Genomic DNA, 23,877 nt, shown 5'->3' with positions numbered 1-23,877 from the left:
GTCCTAACCTTCACAGGCACAGGGCACATGCATTTTCTGTGCCACTCACATACTTCCCCAACACATAAATAAATGCAGGAAACTGAGGTATGCTCTGGAGCCAAAATATATTAAACAAGGGAAAACAATTCCTTGTTACAAGGTAAAGCACAGTCATACAGACTGGTTTCCCACAAATATAATTCTACAGAAGATAATGATGGAGAAGAAATCATACACTAGAAGAAATCAGAACCACAGAATTCTGTATCTGGGAGTGTTGTATTACAGCACAGTCTTTTCAGAGTTCACTAAAATATCTGCAGTACATAACTCCTGTCAGCATCCACCTTCAGCGCAGAAAATCACTACTGCACCAGTCATATCATTTTTAGAGCTGCAGCAACTGGTTTATACACCCAGAGAAGCCTGGCAAACAAACTCATAAGCTTCCTGCCATTCAGCTGGCAGAGCTGTTTTTCATAAGAAGCCTGAATGTGCTTGTTCAGCCCTTGGTCAGGGGAATGACTGCAAGACCTATGAAACAAGAAAAAAACCTCATTACATCCATATCAGTCACAGAGGTTGTATGTACAGTAGACATGTTCCCAGTGGACTGCTTCGACCAATACCTTCACAGGCAGGAAGCAAAGGAATTAGCAAAACTCAATATAAAACAAAAAATCATTTATATCAATTATACCTGTCACCTAAACTACCTGGGTATTGATTGCAACAACCAGTCTTTTTAAAGATTTATTTCCTATTCCCACTACAATGTTTTAGCTGAAGATGTTACTCCTTTGCATTTCTGTTGACTGACAGAAGCATAAGCTCAAAAGTACTTACAGAGTTTAAACAAATAACTATTTTTAAAACTAAAAATAAGAGTCTTATTATTTTTCCAATGTACAGTCTACCACACAGCTCCAAAGGTGTCCTTTAAGATCCTTTAAGAACATTTGAATATGGCTGAGGTTGCTCCAACTGTTTTTCTCAGTCACCAATCTTATAAGTATTTCCAATTTCACATCTTCAATTCAGATCTAGATTTAAGGGAGAAGGCCATATTCCAGTAAAATTATATGCAACATTTTAAGTTTTGTACTTGAAAGTACCCTCTTAATGCACTAAAATTCAAGGTAAGATTGCACAATACGGTGCTAGGCAGGTGCCCTGCAGTGTGTTATGCATCTTCCTGCAGTACATCTCGTTATGGGGTTTAATTTCTATTAAAGGGTGCTCTGGAGATAACTGTGCAAGTTGTATGTTCAGAAGAATTAGTGGAATTTGAATTTTATTCTGATAATGGTTTGGAGACCAAAGGAGGATGTATATGACAAAAAGTAGTTACAGCCAATGGCAATTGAACATTTCCCATCTTTCCAGGAACACACACAGCTCAACTGTAAATAAAGTTATCCCTGCCAATAGCAAAAGATATAGTTAAATCAATGGGGGGATTATACTTTTTTAATATGCTACACTGTGACTATATATATATATATATATATATATATATATATGTCTATATATATTTTAAGATATTTATATAGATATGTTCACATACACACACAAAATACATATATGTGTATCTCCAAAGAGCTCTTCCTAACGAATACATAACCCTCTTTCTCTTTAGTCTTGCAAAAGTCAATCCTATTGGTTTTAGAAATAAAAAAAAAAAAAAAAGTCAGCAGATACAGTGACTGCAATTCCAATGTGGTGGTACAAGGAAAGTGCTTGATAAAAGGAGTATAAAACCAGCACCATTTAAAATAATTGCACAGTAGTATTCACATATTTATTTTTAGAGGCAGTATAATCCAAACACACTGGAAGTGTAAGTCAAGTTTGACATCAAGAGTTGCAAATCCTTCTCTCAAATAGACTTATTTTTATTTAGTTGCAACAGGTAACTCCTCCTCCCAATGTGTATGAGTTATCAGAAATTTAGTCTCACAATTCTTACCATAAGCAAACGTGGGAAATGAGTGTGAGTGCATAATTTTGCACTTCACAGCACAGAAGCCTGAAGAGCTAACTTGGAAAAAAATGTTAAAATGCCAATTTTGCTTGCTGGAAAAATCTAAGCCACAAGTATTTTGCCCTTAAGCACTTTTATTCTATTATACAGTCTGCTATCCAACAACTTTTTTTAATGCAAAAGAACAGAATAGACCTTTGTTCACTTGCACAGAGCATAAAAAGATTGAATACAAACCTTCAGTCTGTGGAATAAAACCAGAATTTCATTCATATAATATTTCAAGCTGTCTTTTTAGGAAAAATAAACTTATTTTCTTTTTGACATTTCACCTCAATAAAGAAATAATCAATACCAAGGTGATATTCTTAACAACACATGTTATTCAAGAGATCACAGGTGAACTTGTGCAGACACTCCAGACCTCTTTAAACAATACACATGTTGAAAAGACTTGGAATATAAAGCTTGTCCACTGGAATTTAAATAAATATTGACTTGACAGGAGATAAGAGAATTTACCTGAGGCCTAAACTGCTGGCAGAAATGCAAAAGAAATAAACAGGGTTACTCAGACATAAGTACATGGAGCAGGTGTGTAGGGGAGTTGCAGAATTTCAGTGAAGGTTGGAAGAAACCTTGGAGGTAGGGACCCCTGCCAGAATCTCAACAGGCCACATTCCAGAGTCCTGGGATTCAGCAGCCTGTCTTCTTTGGCAAGTCATATCAAAAGTTCCAAAGCTGTAATCCCCATTGTTATTTATCCAGCAGGTTTTCCAGTTGTTAATGGAGAAGACAAATGTAAAAATTGGAGAAGCTTAGGCTTTGACTGTGAACAAACTGTGAAGGCATAGTCTTGATACAGAGAAGCAAAGCAACAGAAGGAACTGTGGCAAGAATAAAAGAATGTTTTTACACAGCTTTATATTGCTGCATGCAGAACACAAATTTCCTTTTTAGTTTTGACATAAACTAGCCAATTCTTTTTCTTCCTAAAGTAATGAATTACACAATCCCGCTTTGTAGCACACCAAAGAAAAACTATAATATAAATGCATTATTAGAGGCAAAAGAATGCACATATTTAAAATTTAAGATCTTCATAAGTTCTAATTCCCCATTTTTCCTATGGACAAAAAAAAAAAAAAGTCACAAAAGTTTAATCTAAAGACAGTGTAAAGTATGGGAAACTTTTTTTTTATTTTTAAAAGCCCTTTCTCTACTGAGGTCAGGCAAGAAGACCTTTGACATGTTATTTTCCTAAGACTGGGGGGAAAAAAAAACTTGTGACAATATCTGCCTGTGGTGATCAGATCCTCTTTTCCTCAGCACATGACTTGAGAACACAACTCTTCTTAGCTCAAAAACCTACATCTAGACTACTTCACACTTGAAAGTATTATCCCGTCCTTTTCAGTATTAAATTTTTCTCATAAACTGTGATTAATAATTTATCCAGTATAGCTAACCAGCTTAGTACAGATTAAAACCAGGAAAATTCACAGAAAGGATAAGTAAAACGAGAAAAGGTAGGAACTGAGACAACATAAAATACTTGCCTCCTGATAAAGTAGCATAGAAATGTTCTGGAAGTCTCCCTATTACTACACAACTGTGTATCACCTCTCAAGGCACAGGATGAAGATAACTGTATCTTTTTTTATTGCAGTGAATAAAATAAAAACATATATAACATCTTTTTAATTTCCCTGGGGCTTCTGCATCTTCAATCATACAAGATTTTGTTCTAGTCTTTTAATCTTTAGACTCAATTAGTATTAGACACATTTGTGGACACTTTATAAACCCAGTCAATATCAGTTGCTGCCTGGAATTTCTACAACCTAACTTGTAGATATGCAACTGTAGAATTTATGCAGTCTGAGAAATTAGCAGAGCACAAGATAATGGGATGGCATTAAATCTTATTCCACAACTTTTTATTGTTATTATCTGGTGCTAGGAGAACTGAAAAAAAGGGGGGAAAGTAAAGCAAAATACTAAAGAAAACAAAAAATTGAAAAATATGGGTTGAAGATACTCTGCAAGCTGAGGTCAGGACTGGAAAGGAATAACTCAGAGTTGTGTCAGGCTTGTATTACACAATAAGTTCACACATGCTAATGAAAGTCCAATCAAATGGTTAAACAACTTTGTACAAAGTTCTTTGGACTTCCACTTTCCACAGCAACTTAAGCAGCCTGGAAGTGATGTTGTCCTTTTTTTCACAAATCTGTGCATTTAGGTACTGCCCTGGAATAGGAGACCTTCCCAACACCTTTAGTTCCCAAAAGCACTGGAGAGCAGGGTGGTTCACTCACCTCCACTTTAGTTTCTACCCTACTTCCACTACATCAAGTCCCAGTTTGGAGGCTGTCACTGTCACGAAGCTCTGGCCAGCTGGCTTTTGTCTGATTTTCTCCTTGACATCAACATGTGATAAAATTTCATAATCATTAGAATAATCAGTTCCATAGCAATTCATGTATCCCTTTCATCAATTAGCAAAAATATATTTAGCATTCTCTAAGAAAACTCTCAAACAGATATCTTTTCATCAAAAAGTTGCCAAATTCCAACAATTTGGAGTCAAGTTGAGATAGAGATAGTAGGATCCCGAGTCTTGATGCCCTTGTACTGAACATTCTGCCAAAAATTCCTGCCTTAGAGAAGGAAATCCAACTACAGAACCTCTGCTGTCTACACAAGAAGGGAGATAGTATCTGAGAAATATATGATTTCACACATTTCAGTCTGTATGGCTGAAAATCAACAGCTCCAACACTACCTCAAGATGAGTGGGTTGCCGTTGCAGCTATCGATGCATTGGTATGACATTTTCTTGGAAAAATGCCTTGGTGTGTGTTTTGCACCAGGTCCAGAGTGACAGGTATATGCAATGAAGTTAACCCTGACTTAATGCGTTCCCACTCACTGCTGAGCTATGATAAGTGGAAGGATTAGGTCTCCTCCATCACTGCATTTGTGAAATAAAATTAACGCACATTAATGTAAGCCAACTTCACAGCCGCAGCAGAAAAAGAGCCTACACAGGCAATAAGTGGCAACTCATTAAGCTGGAGTAATTTGGTTGCTTCTGATCATTTGTAAATTACCTTCACCTAACGAATGATTTTATGATGTAGTCACACAGAGCGATGTAGTAATCTAAAATAAACAAGTCTATAAAACCTCATCCTTGGTGAAAGGAATAAACTCTCAGGAAAACATCTTTAGTGCTGGCTAACACCAAATGAATATCATAAAAAAAAACTTCCTTGATCTTAAACTCAAATTTTAAGATTTTGATTTCTGATGGTTTTATTTACTTTTAAAATAAAAATAACAAGGGGCTTTTATTCAAACTATTGTTTAGGGAAAGCAAGATATTATTATTCATAAATTCTAAATATGTACCGGATGACAGTTTTCTACAAAGTCATGAGCAGCACAGAAAAGGTGAGTAGGGACAGGAGATTCACCTCCATCATAAGATTTAGAGTGCATCATATTAAATTTATATGAATATGTTCAAAAGAGGCAAAAGCACTATGTCCACACTACTAGCAGCAGACCTTCTGGAAAACTCTGCCAGAGAAGTGGTAGATGCACAATGTAAGAATTTGGCTCAAGGGGAGAAAATAAATGGGCAGTTTCAGGCAGCTCAGTAATTTCTATACTGGAAACAAAAATATAATATCCACAAGTATGTAATAAATAGTTCATATGTAGGTTTTGAGCTCACAAAAGCAATACCTTTCAGTCATATGCTGAGCCAAAGAGGAACATAAAACTACAAGGAAAGTAAAAAATAACAGACCATAGCACAATTTTTCCCCCTCCCTCATTTTTAGGAAAATACACTTTAAAGCTCCTGTCATTTGAGATAAAAATAGTTGGAAGGACATTAGGGAGAAATATCATCTATGCCTGCCCTATGGTCTTTCTTCAGATGGGTGTCTGCTTATCTGCTTATGGCTGCTGCTGGAGACAATAATACATTTACAGCTGTTTTTGTTTGTTTGTTTGTTTTGTTTTTTGGGTTTCTTTTTTGGGGGGGGGGGTTTGTTGTTGTTTTTTTTTTTTTTTTTTTTTTTTTTTTTGTGGTTGTTTGTTTTTGGTTTTGTTTTTTTTCTTCAGGGGTTTAACAGCCTCTTCTGAAGAAGAGTGCTCCTCTGTAGATGTCCTGGGTTTGTACTTCCATACACATACTCCAGTAGAATGTAATGCTGAGTAACAAGCAGGCAGGTTAACAGTTTCCTCCTGACTCTTCATGCTAGCAAGTAATCCAAACCAAGAACAGAGGCAAATAAAAAAGACAAGACCTCAGCACTAGTCTCTTTTTTTCCTCCAGAGCTATATATGCACATGCAGTTGCTTTCTTCTACTGCAGTGAGGCAATGTTTAAACTCAGCAATTCTCACAGTAACCTAATTTTGTTCTAGGAAGTACGCCTTTTAATCCAAGACATGCTAAATTTGTCCAGAAAATTATTTCCTGTGATTAATTCACTCAGTTTTACTATTCTCTTTAAGCTGGAGGAATGCACAGCTAGCTAACTCAACTCTACAATTATGTTGGCATTTCCTTTATAAGTCTCTTTAAAAATGCTATTTTCCTAGCTATTTTCACCCTGATTTACTGGCTGCTTATGTCAGCACCAAACTGCCATGAACTTCCTTGATACAGAATCAACCTAAATTCATGTTTCATTCTAAATAGATGCATACTGCTCTTTAATGTGCTTGGATATGGATAAGAGTCTTTCAATTCCACATATTTCAAGCCATATGCTACAGCTTTCTGTATTAATAGGAAGTATTACACTTAAAAATAAAATGTATACTCTTGCAGCTTTTAAATTACCCCTGTCCTGTGAAAGAATGGGTCAATATTTTTGCAAAGACAGCATGAGTTCAATGGAATTCATAAGAGGGTCAGAAAATCTGAAGTAGGACATACTGCAATAGCTTTAAGACTGTAAATGGAACTATCAAGGTGAAGACTTGAACAGGGAGATTCCATCATTTTAGCAGTTACACTTATTTGCAGTTCCACATGAAATTTAGTATAATTTTCTTGTAGCACCTACATGCATCTAAATACCAGAAACATTGTTGGACAGCTGAACAAATGTATGATAAATATGGCAGCTGTCACACTTGACTAAAGAAGGAGATTTCTCACCTTGTGAAGTATTTTAGATGCTCAGTATAGAACAAAACAAGTATAAAAATTTATAAAATCCACATTATAATGTGGATTAAAATGGCATATATATCATTGGAATGGCTGTAGAAAAAGATTAGTCCCACACATAACAAAAAAAAAGCAAAAGTCCCGGAGAAAACATGTCTACATACCTACCTATTGACATGGAAACCTTTGGTTTCACTTTATTTCATTTTTACATGAACTAGGACAAGTAACACCAAGCCAAAACTCCAGGAAATAAAAATTGTTACAGCCCTGTTAAGCCCAGGACAGTGGGCTGTACAACCACTACATGGCTGGATGCTGAACAGCTGAATGTGCTGCTTGAAGGGAGACGATGAGGCTGCTCTGGAGAACAGAAAACTAGCAGGGCTTCTTGCCTTGGTGTTTGCAGATCTAATGTCAGCTTTTGAATGTCCACATTTCTTTGCTTTTACTCATCCCATTAGAGAGGATCCCAGCATCGTTACAATCACAGCCTGATTTGTTTTAAAAAGCATGATAGGCAAATGAAATTGATTTTCTTTATCGAAAACTTAGTTTTAAGGCTATGTTCTGCTGCCTTTTTTTTTCTTAAGTATCTCCATTTTACCAATTTACTAATACATAGTTCTTGACTAGCAGAAAAATAAGCTTTGATGCTCTGGGACAGTCCAATCCCTGTCCTTCACCTTTAAATGCTAACCTCACCCTTTTAAACTGTGGCCACCGTTTTTCCTCTCCTAAGACCTCTTTCTCAGAAGTAAAACCAGGGCAGTGGCAGAGCAGCCTAAAGAGACACTACCAGAGAGGGCACTGGGGACACCACCAGCCCTGACTGTCCCTGCCTGGCTTCCCCAGGGGCTCCACACTCTGCCCAGGGCCCCTGGGGTTACAGTCCCTATGTCAGCCACACCGTTTCTGCAGCAACTTGGAGTCTACCCTGATGGGTTCAAGTTAAATTCTTAAGGTAAAATTATATCTGTTAAGGATGTAATGTAAAGATGAGTTAAAGATCATAAGTAATTACACTAGCTTTAGTAAGTCTATCTTAGCTGGCAGTACAATTTAACCCCTTAAATCAAAACAGAACTGCAAAAAGATTCGTAGCCAAAGAAATTTACAATTGTGTCATAGGAATGCATACCCAGCTTTTCTTCTGAACTTGTAAAAATAGAAGTAGTTGTATCTAAGCTTGAAGATTTACCATATATAGAAGATAATTTTCTCCCTTTTGAGCTTTTCAAAGCTCTTCCCACCCTTGTTTGGTGTTTTTTTGTTTTTTTTTTTTTAACATCTACTCTTCCTCACAGCCAAATAACAAGCACCTCTAAGTCCTTGACACAACAAAATACCCAGCAGCCACTTTAGAGAGAAAAAAAATATATGGCCCAAACTGACTGCTAAAATTACTCTGATATTCCTACTATAAAACTGCTAGTTAGCAGGAAAAAAGAAAAACCATTTCAAACATCTCAGTGTCACACAAGAATCCTAAAAACTCACTATATTGTCTGAACACACACACACACAGAAGTGTATTGGGCCTGTTTAAAATTTACACATTATAGTCATTTACACTCTCCCCTTAAATACATGAAATGTATTATTAGATATATATATTTATGTTTAAACCCCTCAACTCAAATGCTATTATTTCAGTACAGAGCCAAATCTCATTCACTGAGCAGATGTAGATATGAGCTTGCTAAGTAAGAGTATGAGCTTCAATTCACAAAAATGCTTACTGGGCACATAACTCAAATACTATTACAAAAATGAAAAGTTAAAAACCCAAATAATGAAATGCCAAAATACAGTAGGAGGTCTCTCAAGAGACTGAAAAATGGTGATGTACACAGTATACCAATTGAATATGATGGGATGAAAACTGTGAGATGTTTCACATACAAGCAACTTTGGTTCTGTTTTGTTGTTTGGGTTTTTTTAAACCATCTCTAAGCTGACTGAAAACATATGTATAAATTATAGAAAAGCACAGCAAATACTGAAGACCATGTGGAGTTATGCTGTGCCATAAATCTACTGAATAAGTTTCTCGCCATTTTACCAATTCTCTGCCAATCTGTTTTTCTGGATTTACCTTTACTGTCCAACACATCAGCAACTTTGAGGAAGATAACATAATGATTTCTCTCTTGGTTACATCTAGGTCCATAGATGATGTGAACTTATATATTTCAAGGCTTGCAGGTTTATAATTTTGAGGTGTATTTCACAAAAAAGCTACAAAATTATAAGGTTTTTTAAATTAAAGACTATGATATTCATATAAAATAATTCCATAAATTTAAAAATGGAGGCTTCATAATCTGAAGTTTTAGCTTATTGTCATGCTAGATCAAAATGTCTTAAATATCAGAATACAAAAACTGTTTATCTAGTTAGGTCATAATTCCCCTGGAAGAACAGTTTCCCCTGACACATGTACTGAAGCCAAAGATTTTCTGGGCATCTACAATTTTGAAAATGCCAAATAAAGAAAAATATTCAAAATATTTGCTATGTCAAAAACAAGATACATAAATTAAAATGTGAAATAACAGCTGAATTGATGATGACAGGATGAATCTGTTCCTTCTTGCTTGTTTTAAAACAGATTTTTAAGTTAAAATATTCATTTCATTAGCTTAAAATGAACACATTTCCCCCCAAAAAAAAAATTCCCAAGAGCTCAGAATGCAAATTCAAAGAATTCTGAGCAAGGCATGAAGTTAAAATTTCTGAACAAGGAGAAAATTAAATCTATGTTTGATTACATGTAATTCTCTATACATGGGTTATTTCTCATTGGAAAAGCTGAAGTGTTGTGAGAGGCCACTAGAACAGATTGAACCTAACATCCATTCTTTGTGAATGGGTCACTGCTGCCAAAATGTACCTCCATAGCACAGTTCCACAAAGTCTCTCGCAAAAGTGCTGGTTGGCACACCTTAGAACAGTGGTTGGAAAACAAAAATGCACCATCATTTCTGTGAGGCATATGAGGTACAATACACTTTGAAAGAGAACAGTTGTTCTTAACTTTGTTTGGTTTTAAAGGCTGACTGTGCCGACCAATTATTTCAGCGTGCTGAAGAAAATGTGATAGACCAGTATTAGGTTATTATTTTGGGCTGTGTGCTGTGTTTCCATTGTCCCTTGGTAGAAGGAATGATGCTAGAAGAGCAACTCAGTTTTCCATGTGATTTTCTCTTTTTCAAAACATATTTTAAAGCCTGAAAGAATGGATAGCCTTTTTTGAAAAAAATACAAGTTTGTCATTCTAACGATGAATATTCCCAGAAGAAGATCCATCTCAATGTCACAAACACCTCAATACTTCTCAAGATTTCCTTTTCTTCTGTCTTTCTGACAAACCACAGGCAGCTGCAGCCCATCACTCCCTGTGCCAGTGCATTTGTCAATTAGTTTGAAGGAAATCGCCCAGCACAAAAAGCAGAGCTTATGATCAGACAGGAAATTATAGCCTATTATACAATTTTATTCTTGTCTGTGATTGACTGCACATCAAAGGGCCACTCAGTGGCAGCCACTGCTACTTGTTAAGGTAAAAATAGTTCTGCAAAAGCAGATGGTGTAAGCAGACACCAGCAGATCAGAAATGCTGAGTCTGAGTAGAGCATACTTTAGATGAGCCTTTTAGAAATGAACCAAAAGGATTTTAACACATAATGTTCCTTTACAGTATACTGGCGTCACAAACTGTATGGTGTTTTCAGATACAGTGGAAGTCTGCCAAATTCTGATCACAGTTTTCCCTCACACTCTATTTAGAATGGTATGGGCATCAGCACCTGTAAATAGGTACCTTTTTTCACAGCATATGCTCCATACACAGACTTCATCAATATATGAATTTAAGAGTATTAGTAATTCTGCATGCAAATGCCCTCACTGAGCTCAATACGACTTTAATATTTTTTTACAATGATTAGGGATAAAATGATTGTGATGCATAATGCCAACATGTCCATCCAGTAAGACACTTTTAACACCCAATGAACCCAATTGTGTCAACTTAGGCAAGTGATAAATGTGAGACAAGAATAAAATCAGAACAAGATTTATTTAAATAAAGCCATTAAATATTTTAAGCCAATCATCCAACTGAAACCACACATTTTTAATGGCATGTGGGAGCACTGAATAATGACTGAAATTAAAAATGAAATACCATGGAAAGCTAAAGGGTAAAAAAATTACAGAAATAGTTAATTTGGTCAGATATTTAGAACAGTATTTGGAGGAACTTAGCAGCAAAATTAAATTAGTATAAGAAGAATACAAATTATGAACAAAAATTGCTGGTTTAAACTGTGTACGTCAGGTATTGCATATAAATGTGTGACAGTGTTTTTGTAATCCTCATTGTAGACTAGAGGAATAAAATTTGGACATATTTGTTCTTATAAATTATTGACCACTACAAAAAAAAAAAAACAAAACCACAGTGCTTTTCTTTAGGTTCTTTCCCCTTCAATGAATTAAACATAAATTATACAGCTGGATCACAACTGAACAGCTAATAATTCTCAGATAAGAAAAAATTATGCTCATTATGGAAGGAGAAAGATATATTAGTAACAAAAATATATTCAAAAGACTTTGAACTATGATGTATTTATGATATACATATGCTGGTAATTGCAAAATGGAAAATATTTATCATTACATAGATGAAATCCTTATTTTCTTTCTTGAAATAACCCAGAAGACCAAGCACATGTCTCATGATTTCCAGAGAATTAACATAGGTCATTTTTATGGGGAGGTTTCGTTAAATTTGCCAAAGACACTGTTATTAACAATGCATCCCGAGTAAGATTTTTTTGTGTGATTAATGTGGTTGAAACAGCAACAGCAATTAACTGCTACACTGTGTTAGTGAAACTGTTTCCTTTCCATGATAAACAACTTCTACAAGGATATTATTTACAGTAAGCAGAGAAACCAAGAATTGTATTAAATCAGATTTAAAAGGGAATGTTAACCGTCCCCAGCAGCCAGCTTTTCTGAAGCTAACTTTTTAATGTGCTTTTCATTCCCAAACCTTACTGGCCTAGTAAAAGGGAAGAAAAACTAGAATCCTAGAAGTTTCTGCCTTTCACAAGCAAAATTGAACAATGCAAAAGAAACGGAATAAAGAAGTTAAGAGAGAAAAATTTGGAAGCAGAAAAGAAACAGAACAGACCGTGAAGAAAAGGCTTTTCCAGAATTAGAATCTTAGAATCATAAATTAACTGAGTTGGAAAGGACCTTAAAGATCATTTAGTTCTAACCCTCTTGCCATAGGCCAGGACACCTTCCACTAGACCAGGTTGCTCAGAGCCCCATCCAGCCTGGCCCTGAACACTTTCATGAATGGGGCATCCATACCTTCTCTGGACAGCCTATTCCAGTGTCTCACCACCTTTGCAGTAAAAAATTTCTTTTTAACATCTAATCCAAACCTACTCTCGTTGTAAGGCCATTCCCCCCTGTTCTGTCACTAAATGCCCTGGTAAAAAGTCCCTTTCCATGTTTGTTGTAGGCTCCCTTCAGGTACCAGAAGATTGCAATCAGGTCACCACAAAGCTTTCCCTTCTCTAGGCTGGACAAATCAAATTCTATCAGACTTTCCTCACAGGAGAGGTGCTCCATCCCTCTCATCACCTTGATGTCCCTCCTTCTGGACTCGCTCCAATAGGCTGATGTCCTGAGGACCCCCGAGCTGGATGCAGCACTGCAGGTGGGACCTCACCAGGGCAGAGGGGCAGAATTCCCTCCCTCACCCTGCTGGCCACACTGCTGTGGATGCAGACCAGGATACAAATGACTTTTGGGGCTGCACGTGCCCATTGCTGGGTCCAGCCTCTCACGAACCAGCACCCCCACGTCCTTCTCCCCTGGGCTGCTCTCCATCTGTTCATCCCCCAGCCTGTGTTGATACCAGGGCTTGAGCCAACCCAAGTACAGCACCTTGCCACCTTGCACTGGGTCTTGTTAAACAGCAAGAGGCTCCCAAGAGCCCCCTTCTGCAGCTTGTCCAGTCCCTCTGTACAGCATCCCTGTCCTTCAGGTGTGTCAGTAGCACCACTCAGCTTGGTGCCATCTGCAAGCTTGCCGAGGGTTCTAGAAAGAATCTACAGTCAGTGCATTATTTGGGGAATAAAACTGAGCAGTCTCCATTTTCTTGTGTAATATAGGTAACTACTGAAGCAGCATGAAGCTTGTCTTTACTCCAGGCTGCATCAAAACAGAAGCTTGCAAAGAACCCCTAAATCACACTACAACTAAGGATACAGGATAGATATCTATAGAAAAGGATACATTCCAACATTCTTCCTTTTAATGCTTTTTTTAGCTATTCAATGAATAGTGCATATTGTTATTTTTTAAGAACAAAGAATAGAAGGAAAATAAAAAATAACACAGGTAAGAGACTGCAATCACTTCAGTGGAAGATAACATGCAAAACTGAGTCCATTTTTCACTGTGTACCTGCTAAAACCTTTCTATTCCCTGCCACAGGCCATATATTTTACAAGGTTAACTATTGATATTAATTACTCATACAAAAGTTCCACAGGGAATAGTCAGTACTAAATTTACAAGATGCAGATATCAATTTCATTAAAAAATTCACAAAGTCATTCAATAAAAGTTGTATAAAGCAATAAAAAGCTTAAAAATATAGTTCTACAAAAGAAGCCTGTATCACTGGCCAAAGCACTGAACAAAAAATTAGTCTCAAAATTTGCAGAAATTCTAAATTAAGACATGAACAAAAGGACATTGATACAAATATTAGTTTGAAACACTCTGGCAACATCAAGATGGCTTCAACAGCCCTCCTGAAAATTCATGAGCTTAGGTGAAACACATTATAAATGGTTAAATAGCAAAGACTATCTGGTAGCTCCTTTAGCTCATTTACCCATATGCAAATACTGCCTTTATATACATGCACTGTATATAGATATACACATAGAACATGCACACTGTGAATGCATATATATGTTCTTAAGAAATGGGACAGTTTCAAGAAATGAGAAAGGCTGAAGCTAAAACAATCATTACAAAATGAGCTGAAAACCCCTTGTTTTCTGGATTTAGAAAACTTCCCATCCATGACTCAGCTACAAACCTTATCACACCATATATGTGGACTGGCTTCCTTATTCTACACTGACAGTAACTGAAGGAGACCTGGGCACTGATTTTTGGCAGCACTCAGTCTGACTGCAGCAAGTCTAGACCTAACTGTTAAGTAATTGTTCAACCAGTCCTCACTCCTGTTGGGAGCAGCACCAGCAGCTCTGTAGGGCAAGATGGAACACCCAAGGCTAAAATCCAAATGCTAAATTTTCCTGAAGACTTTTGGGTGATATGGAGAGGGACCAGATTAGTCTAGCCCCATATGCTGTTCACTAAATCACCAGTACTAAGTGTTTATATGTTACTAAGTAACATAAAGAGAAAAATGTTTGGATCATTTTGACATTTCCATTAAATCTTTATTTTACCACACAGCTGAAGAACCAGTATATGATAGAAAAACTATGTGAGAAATCATTTTATTTTAAAGCTGGAGCTAAAAGCAATAGAGCTGACACTGTATCAACAACCCTGACCCCATGAACCACCCTCCAAGAATACCAGGGGGTCAAGAGCCACAAGATTCATTCGACATGCTAGAGACAGACATGGAGGCTGCACTGGGTGTGCTGTATTCCAACAGGAGGACATTAGAGTAGCTTTCCAAGGGTTCAATTTTTATTCAATTATGATATTATTTTTATTTCCTTGCATATAATATTTATCTCCAAAATTCACCATCTCGTTTTTTATCTGATGTGTCTTAGACTTACAGCATCCACAGTGATTGCTTTAATCCCAAAAATTCAGACCAGCTTGCCTGGAGAGGTTTTAATCTAGTGAAGTATCACTGTAGTTCACTAGATGAGAGACCTGTGTTGTGTTTATGTGTGCTGAGAACTCTAGCTGCACTAGGGATACTGCTTGACTTACTTGTAGAAAGGAGGATGTCTTGCAAAGATCCCAGTAACACTTGCCTAAGGTTATGGATAGATGTTAAATTACCATTGTGCATAGTTTTGAGGAACTGTGATCAACCACTGAAGCCCTACAATGGAAGAAGACTGAGAGGAGATGGCCAAGGGCAGTGTGCTCCCAAGACTCATGGCAGGATGTAGGGAGTCACTAGTGACAGCCACTACAAAAACAGCTGAACTTGGCTCCAGACAAACAGGCCCACAGGGTGGCTTTGATTTAGATAAATATATGAACTTAGTGAATCAGCAACTGGTTGTCATTATTAAATAAACCAACCAATGTTCATCCCCAAGTTAATCCAAAGAGACCAAATGTCTTCCTGCACATGCTGGACAGGCATGGGGATGTATTCACACTTCCACCAAACACAGAGTATTAAATAACACAACTGTGAACAAAAAGAGCTTCGGATACCAATGGGCTTGGGCTGAATCTACACTCCTTGTATTCCATCCTGGGGACACCCAGTGTCACAACAATGAGAATATTATACAGACTGGCAATAGGAATCACATTCACATTGTGATTCAACTACGTACAGAAACTGTTGTATTCTCCAAAGTATAATTTCTCCTGGCATTGCAAATTACATGTATTGTTGTACTGCTCTACTAACCCAGAATCCCATGCAACATCATACAACTGGGCTCCAAAAGAACATTCTCCTATGCTTGACATAAAATACCAATTTATTTACTCATACTGAACCAACTTTGAAGATCTAGAAGACTACGATCCAGCAGGGAGAAACAGACAATAACTGTGTCTAAAGGACAATTCTTAACATAGCAAATAAGACACAAGGGGTGCCTTACTGTGTTTTCCCAGCATTGTGAACTAACAGAACCTTTCCTAATCAATATACCAAATATACTAAATAACAAAGTCAGAAGTTCACAAGCTAGAGATAACACAAGTGAAAACAAGCTCAGTATTGAAATGTGACCCTGTGACCTTCATTTGGTTCTGCAGCTGTGTTATGAGGGGAATTTACTCTCCCCTGCCTCCTCACCGAATAGGTGATACTTCAACAGGTCATTTTCAGTAAATTATTTTCAGTGTTAAAATTCATCAAGTTAACAGTGGTGATAACTGCAACAGGGCCTGTTCCCTAAATACTGTTACTTTGTTCAACATGTCATATCAGAGTAAGTTAAAGCCCTTTAAGCTGGCTTTTATGCTGAGGCAAAGCATACATTAAAGTGATGAATTGGTGGGAATCCTGATCAGAGAGAGGTAAATTTGTATTTCTTGCTTGAATAAATTTTACTGTCTTACATTTGGTTTGTAGATTACAGGAGCATACATTTGGTGACAATACAGGCCTACTCAAAGAGGTGGATACTCAACCAGCTCTCAATCATTGTCACAACTCAGGGAGTAACTCTGTTTTTTTCTATTGTTTGAAGAAATAAATAATAGCAATTCAAAAAACATAGAGGAAATGACATCCTATATTTCTGTTAATTTTATCTGCATATATAATGCATTTGACATCTTAAAAATTAATTTTTCTAATAGCTCCTTCTAGCTGAAGAATAAGTCATCTCATTATATGCTGGCCTCTGGCACTAATATCCAGCTTCTTTTACAAAATCCTAAAACCCCTACTGTGGGGAGGCTAAATACAATAAATAATAAGCACAGTTCTTCAATAATAGATTTGTTTTGTGCTAGAAATTTCTGAATATGATTACATTCAGAAATATTGAATTAACTTTAAAAAATACTAAATAAGTTATGTTGTCAAAAGGGATTACAGATGTTTTCTTCAGCTGTCATACCAAATCATTCCCAGCATTCTGATTATTTTAGGGCTAATGTATATCCTTGGAAGGGGAATTGAAGCTCTACCATAAAAAACAACCAACCACATACTAAAAATTCCCATTCTACAATTTTCCTAATTAAAAATACATATTATATAATATATATATGAATAATATATTATATATCATATATCATATGTTATATATTAATATATGCATAATATATTCTATATTCATATTATATATAAAATACATAATACATTCTGATAATACACACAGTGAGGGTATCAACATTTCAACAGTAGATCCCTCTTGAAGGGGATCTTGAATACTTATTTTATGTAGCCTTTCTCTGAAAACATATCCATACACTGTCCTCTGAGTAAGGTCAATCTGAATACAGTACCCAGCAACAACCTTTGCCTGCAATTTTAATTCTTGTGTTTTGAAATTTGTTTATTAATGCTGAGCATGAAAGAAAAGAAGCAACTATGTACAAGGGAAACAGAAAAGCTTCGGGAGCTCCACTGAGACCTCAAAATAATGCCTAAAGGTAGAATCCATCTTCATGTTAACAGAAATGCTGGGGCAGAAATTGTCTCTGTCAGAACAATCATTCTCTCAGATAACAACAGGGTGACAGCAATCACTGTGATTTTTTTCCTTAGGCAATCTGCATAAATATGAAGACAACTTGTTCAGGCCTCACTCCTCACTGTCTACTGACTCCTCTTAGGGAGCACACGCAACTGCCTTGGGGAAAGCAAGGCAAAACCAGAACCTTTGAAGCAAGTTACCCTTTCTCAAAGCAGATTCAAATACTGGCCACAAACTAATCACACCTGTTTTTTTTGTTTTTTTTTTTCTTCTATTATTCTTTTTTTTCTTTTTTTCTTTTTTCTTTTTTTTGAGACACTAAAATTTATCCAATCCTAAGAAAATAAATTGCATATGCACTACATTAAATAAATACAGCAGCTGGATTTTCCAGTTTTCAGCATTGACTTTCATCAATATGGTACAAGGCAGAACAAAGACTGCATGGCAAAGAATACTCCCAAAAGGTTACATGAATACTGTTTCATCAAAATTATCATATCAAAAAATCTGACTTTAGTCACAGATATTATGGCTTCATTAATCAGCAGTTGAAGTACATAAATATGCGTTTCAGGAGATATAACTCCTTTCCAGAAGCCTGAGATTTAACATCCACATTTTCACAGAAAAAACTTGAAGAAAAATAAGGAGAATGGGGAGTACTGCTTTCATTTTCATAACATATGTAAATCAAAATTTCTTTGATATTGAAGCTAATGTAATACAGATCTTTATGGTGTGAGAAACATGATTTATCATCCTAAGAAACAACATGCAAGGACTGTAAGTATTCAAAATGCATGGACTTTAAGCACAACACCTAGGCTAACAAAGGAGATGCTCCCAAAAATCTCTTGAGCCACAATCTGTAAACAAAGAAAGTGCAACTGAGGAGACCATAATCACTTTTAGGGTCCATTAGAAGATAAATTGCCTTTCTAATTAACACTGTTCACAAACAGATTTTGGAAATACTGCATACTTCTGTGAAAAGGATTACCTAAGTAACATATATTTGCAAACTTGTTGACTTTGCCAAGACTTCTATTTATTCAGTGGAGCAGTCTAGCAGGTCTATGCAGTAAATAATGCAGGTTTTAAAAGTCATCATCCATGTGACAATATAAATTTACCCAAAAGCCAAGCTTCAAAGTTTTTTTCGTATGAATAATGTATACAATAAAAAAAAGGGAAATGCATAATTAACATCTGACCACAGATATAATATGTATTTTCAGGTGAGTAGTGTGTACATACAGGATGCAGCTGATGTAAATGTTTATATGCAATTACTGTTACAGGTAAACATTGTATATTTTATGAGTTGGAATTAGTGGAGTGACACCACAGTTTAACTGAGATGAGCTTCTAACTTAAGAGATATTTTTTGAGCGCTCTAAAAATCAGCACACATACTTATACTGTCTGCAAAATTGCTGACCTTAAATGGTGTAGAAACTAAGTTTACAACTGAAATAGATAGTATTTTGTTAGTGGATTTTTATCACTTTACCTATTTAAAAGTGAAACATCTAACCAGAATTAGTTTTCTCGGGATTCTCTTTCAGATCAGCAAAGCATCCGTTCCCCTAACTGTAGAAGGAACCCAGATGAACTGGTTGGCCCCATAAAAGTAGTGATGTTGTACTTAGTCCAAATATGTGATTGTAACATAGTTTTAAGGAGACAGGATGCCTAAAGGCTGCTATAAAGAGATAAAAAGGAGACAGGCTTGAAGGCTCTTCCTCAGATCTGAAATAAAAACTACAGACTTCAAAGTGACATGGAAGTTAACAATGATGAATCTGTTTTGATGACCTTGGACCACCTAAAAGGGATAGGTACACATTACAGTAAATTGTATTAGCAGTAGAAAGGTTATTGGCAAAAGTGACAGCTGATGAGGTCCTAAGTAGTCGATTAGTTTTAGCCGTGTAAAACCGTAATTATTTATCCAGGAGAGTATTTGAAACTATATATAAAGTATCACAGACCCAGAAGTCACACGGGCTATAGTCAATGGAGATAAACTGGTACGATAAATGGTTCTGTCAAAAATGACTCATTATTTTCAATTTGAAAAACTGATCTTAGATCAATTCCACCCTTAGTAAGCATTTCCTGAAACACTGCATGCTATTCCCTCACCTGATTCATGCCTATTTATCCATTAAGTCTGGCCACAGGTATATGTTGTACATCCTCCATACTGGGAAGCAATGCCTGAAGAAAATGTTAGAGATTATTTATACAAAGCATCTTCAGATTATGTGACACATTACAGCAATTACTTGTGAACTCTGCAACAAGGTCTCACTCATCTTAATGCCCTACTCTATAAACCACAATGTTTGGGTTAATGGCACCTCCCTAAATGTTATCCATTTACATATGATAACCCTTGTAGCCATGAATCTGCTGCATGTTATCCGCCTCTATCCCCAGGCTACTCATTGAGATATTGTCCCCAGTCTAAAAAACAGCTAAATGAATCTGATGCTACTTTCTTAACATTCAGTAAAAGGTATAAGACATTTACAAAGCATGTAGTTCAGTAGAAAGATAATCCTCTAGTAAGCTTCAATAAAAGAAGTTGATGACGCTGATCTTTCTACAGTCTTTCCCAGGAAAAGACCTCCAATGTTAATGTAAGCATTTTACTATTAGATAGATGTACTAGACAGTATTCCAACAACAAATTAAATGTGAAGAGTTATATTTTTTATAGTAATATCCTTCCTTCTTTCATTCCAGCATAGTCTGCTATTTATGTATAGCCCTTAGCTATCAGCAGTCTTTACTCCCACAAAACGACAATGACTTCTTTACAGCATAAACCAACTTCATGTAGCAGAGAAAGAACAGAAACATTGAACAAATTATATGATTATAAATGATTCTTAAGGAAGTCTATTTGAACTCAGAGTGAAAATAAAACTTCTGTGCCCCAGTTCACAGCTTCACTCAAGTGAACTGTAACTTTTATTTAAAAAAAAAAAAAGGCGGTGAGAATGTTACAAAATGAGATGACTTATCCAATTAAAGTTTGTGACATGCTGACCTTATGGATAACTAAAATTCAGTGCTGGCTCATACTTTTTTTCAGAAACTAGCTACAATTAGTTTTATTTCTTGTAAATTTATTAAATCTTTTGGGAATTATTTAGCTGAAGTGTGTTAAATAAATATAAATCAATCATTATCAAACCAGTGGTGATGTTTACTGAAAACAAATTAGCAAGGTTCTAACTGGAAAGAAGTAATCTGCCTCTATGCACAATTAAAATAAATTCCTCCTCTGCATTCCTCTGCCCTTCCCTCCAAAATATTCCTTCTTCCTCTGAAGTTCCTTAACAAATGCTTATAAAAATACCTTTACTTAAAGATAGAAATTATTTCATGTTTATAAAGCCCTGACTTTGACATAAAGGTTTCAAATTAATAGATATATAAACACATCTATTGACTATCCTCTAGGATTGAACCAAGTCAAAAAGATGTTAAATGGCCAAATCAAAAGCAAGAGTCCAAATATTCTTTGTGTTTCTAGTGGTTATGAGCCTGCACTTTCTCATATGAGCAGGGTTATTTGAGTATTTCAGTACCTTGTTGTTGCCCATCTCTTTTCTTTGCTAGAAATACTATGTTTCTGGTGAATGCAGTGACTTTTTTTCCTATAATTTTCTTGCTAAAAAATATTATTATATGCCCTTGCAATCATATAAGAAGTTCTCTCATAAAGTGAAAACTATTAGCAAAAGCAACTGTCTTGGAGAACGAAGGAGCTCTACTTCAGTCTGTCAAAAAGCTCCCAAAATCACACTGCAGCTCCCTCACAGACTCCATGTTGATGACACAAGAGAACAACTTAAAGGAGAAGTGCAATTAGCTGAAAAGGGGGAGCAAACCACCAGTGGGACCTTCCTCTTCAATGATTGCTTCACATCATCCTGCAGCTAGTACCCCCTCTGGGAAGCTGGAATCTCAAACAATAGAAAAAGGCTACTCAATGTATAGCTGGGTGTATAACACCTGTGCCTGTACCTGACTGCTAGAGATGAAAACAATGAAGCAGCAGAAACTGGACAAAGGGAAAAGTTAAGTTGCTCTTGAAGAGATTGTAGCATTTTCTGAGATGAACTGGAGGACTTCTAGAAACTCATGTGAAAACAACGGACTTCAAGTGAACCAAACATGAAGCCGAGTAATTGGCAAGTATACCACAAGAGAGGTAAGTAATCTAAACTAAGGGGAACAAAAAATGGTACTGAAGAGCCAAGTTTGGAATAACAAATCTTCCAGGGCACAGAGCAATAAAACATCTTCAAGAAAAGAGAAGGCGGAAAGGCTAATAATATTCAGGCCTTAAATAGCAAAGAGCAATCTCATCAACTAAAGTTCAGCTGAAATACCAATCAAAACATCTGAGAAGACCAAGATCAAAAATCAGTGTATTTCTACTTAGACACCAAACAGATACATAAATAAAATGGAATGCTTGGCTCTAATTGACAATATTAACTGAACAGGCATGTCTGGACAGCTCAAAGGTGGTCAGCAGGAGACTTATGAACATGGGAATAACTTAGATTAAAATAGACCGCAAGAAAAGCCTGTGAAGAATTGTTAATGACTGCTCAAGAAAATTTTGAGACTAATAAAGTTAATTGAATGAACATGCATCACAGAATTTCTACAGGTTGAAACTTACTGGCTAAAAAGGAGGAATCTGTATCTGTATCTGTCTTTTGAACTAACATAAAAATAGTGACTGAATTTATAAAAGAAAATTCATTGAGATGTAAGAAGAAAATACACATTAATGGGAGAATCTGCTGAACAAAGTCTCATATCAGAGAGGACTATGATGCCTAAATTTTCAGATACCGTTAGTGACCTTCTCTATTCCTGAGTGTAAAGGATTCCTCCTAGTTGAAATACAAACTGTTATCTTAACACACACAAAAATTAAACAAAGAAACCTCTTTTCTGTTAAATAATAAACATAATAAGTCCAAGGAAATACAGAAAACGAAAATTTAAGAAATTAAAAGGAGGAGCTAAAAGGGTGAAGCATTCACATCAGTGGACTAAGTGTTCAAAGACTCAAGCTCAGAGTAAATGTAAGCCAGCTTTCATGAAAACTTTAATCATACATTAGAGAGTCAGGAAAGTTACATGGCAAAATAAAAGGCAATTTAAATTACATAAACGATGAAGGTTTGTTCATGTGATGGAAACATTAAAGGATGTGCCCTCATAAGTTATATATATTTGGGCTACAAATGAAGCCCAACAGGATTTTGAGAAATAATTTGCAAAAGATAAAAAAAAATCAGTAAATTTTTTTTTCAAATATATTTTAGGCAAGAAAACTGCTATAAAGTCTGTACAGTTATTGAATGATAAAAGCATAACCATCTCTCAGAAATGACTCCGCTATTACTAAGAAAAGCTCAGATCTTAGAGTAATTTGCAGCCCCTGTTCAGGAGCTTAAGTAGATCTATCTTTGAAAAGAAAAATACAGGAACCTTATCAAATAGAAAATGTGAGTGAGAAAATACTAAGACATAACCATAACCAATAGCTCTTCTCCAAGACTTCTGAAGAAGCTTAATATGAAGCCTACCAACTATTAGATGCAAGACACAATTTAAGTCAGGCTCATGCCAAATGTATCCCGAGGTTTGTACCAGTGGCAGAATATGAGGGAAGAGAAGAACACAAGGAAATTACAGGTCTCCTGGTACAATGAATAAGCATCTCTGGAGTTTTGGTGGAAGGAAGCATTACAAAGATATCCTTCGACGATGGAAAGGATGACCATGAGGAAAAAAGCAATCTGGACAAAAACGTGCATTTGGACTAAAAAACTTTTCACTGTGTCGCTTAAAAGATACTTAAAGAACTAAGCCTATAATAAAGAGAAATGCTCCTGCATGGATTACTGACTGATTTAAAAACAAGGAAAGGACACAAATGAGCAATACGTTTTTGTAACACAGGAGATTACTGGTACAGTTCTGCAGTAGTTCATGCTGGACCCTCTGTTGATCATGAAAGTCAAAAATGAGCAAGGAAAGAGTTGAAAGGTAAAGAGACAAAATAATACACAACATAAAAATGTTCTGATATAAAACTAAACAACTTACCAAAATTACAATATTGAGATATTTTTTGATACGATGATACTAAAACCTATAACAGACTGACAAACATAGGAATAAATGTGAACAATGGGCTCTAAATGCCCTCTATGCCTGAGGATA

At 36.0% G+C, this 23,877-nt stretch overlaps 1 protein-coding gene across 1 annotated transcript in view; it reads right to left on the bottom strand.

Annotated features, from left to right (window-relative positions):
- PRKN (parkin RBR E3 ubiquitin protein ligase) overlaps positions 1 to 23,877 on the bottom strand; it is a 673,918-nt gene that overhangs the window by 551,849 nt on the left and 98,192 nt on the right. The window lies entirely within an intron of this gene.

Source organism: Vidua macroura, chromosome 3 (assembly GCF_024509145.1).
Source record: "Vidua macroura isolate BioBank_ID:100142 chromosome 3, ASM2450914v1, whole genome shotgun sequence".
NCBI classification, from domain to species: Eukaryota; Metazoa; Chordata; class Aves; order Passeriformes; family Viduidae; genus Vidua; species Vidua macroura.
Note: the sequence above shows the minus strand (reverse complement) of the source record. Positions and strands in the feature narration are given on the sequence as shown.